This window comes from Pundamilia nyererei, unplaced genomic scaffold (genome assembly GCF_000239375.1).
Source record: "Pundamilia nyererei isolate P.nyererei 1_Seehausen unplaced genomic scaffold, PunNye1.0 scaffold00274, whole genome shotgun sequence".
Classification (NCBI taxonomy): domain Eukaryota; kingdom Metazoa; phylum Chordata; class Actinopteri; order Cichliformes; family Cichlidae; genus Pundamilia; species Pundamilia nyererei.
In genome coordinates, this window is record NW_005187675.1 from 381,771 (window position 1) to 382,824 (window position 1,054).

The following is a 1,054-nucleotide window of genomic DNA, read 5'->3' on the forward strand; positions in this document are numbered from 1 at the left end:
TTTACCGCTTTCCGCAGGCCCGGCCAAACGAACTTGGCGCTGACCAGCTTGACCGAAGCCTGTACGCCCGGGTTAGAGATGGCATGAATGGAGTCGAAAACACGACGGCGCCACGAAAGGGGAACGACCGGGCGCGGGCGACAAGTCGCACAGCAAACTCTGACCACCGTTTACGGACCTTCGCCATGTCTAAGGGTCAGAGGCTTATGGTCAACATACACGGTAAAACTGCAACCCTCGAGGAAAAATCGAAAATGTCGCGTAGAGAAATGCACAGCCAATAACTCTGTCGAAAACACTGTATTTATGCTCAGCGTCTCGGAGCGTGCGACTGAAAAAGGCGAAGGGCACAATCCCCAGGAACTCCTGCAACGCCTTAACCGAGATGGGATGCGGAAAAGCTGCGAAGGCCTGGACCTTGTCCGGCAACGGGACCACACCGTCAGCGCAGATGCGGTTCCCCAGGTAATCTAGGACTGGAAAACCAAACTGGCACTTGGGCAGTTAATGATCAGGCCGAGCTCCGCCAAACGCTGGAAAACCTAACGCAGATGAGATTCGTGCTGGCCTGCCGAGCTGCTGGCCACCAATATGTCACCCAGGGAGACCAAAACGAAAAGCAGCCCGCGCAAAACAGAGTCCATCAGGGCTGAAAGTTCTGGGCGACAACTTTCAACCTAAACGGCATGCGCAGAAACTCGGACAAGCCAAAAGGGGTGATGACAGCGGTTTTAGGAACATCCTCAGCGCGCACCGACACTTGGTGATTTGGGAAAAATCGAGGTCCCTGCAAGATGGGCGGAAAAATCCTGGATGTGGGGAATCGGGTAACGGTCGTTCTCCGTAACGTTATTTAAAGGCCGAAAATCCTTGCACGGTCGCCACCGCCCGTCCGACTTGGGCACCATGTGAAGTGGAGAGGCCCAGGCACTGTTCAGCCCTGCACAATGCCCAGGGGCTCCATGGCCGCGAACTCCTCCCGGGCGACGGACAGTTTCGCGGGTTCGAGACGACGCGAAACACCGGGGTACCGACCGTGGGGATATAATGCTCA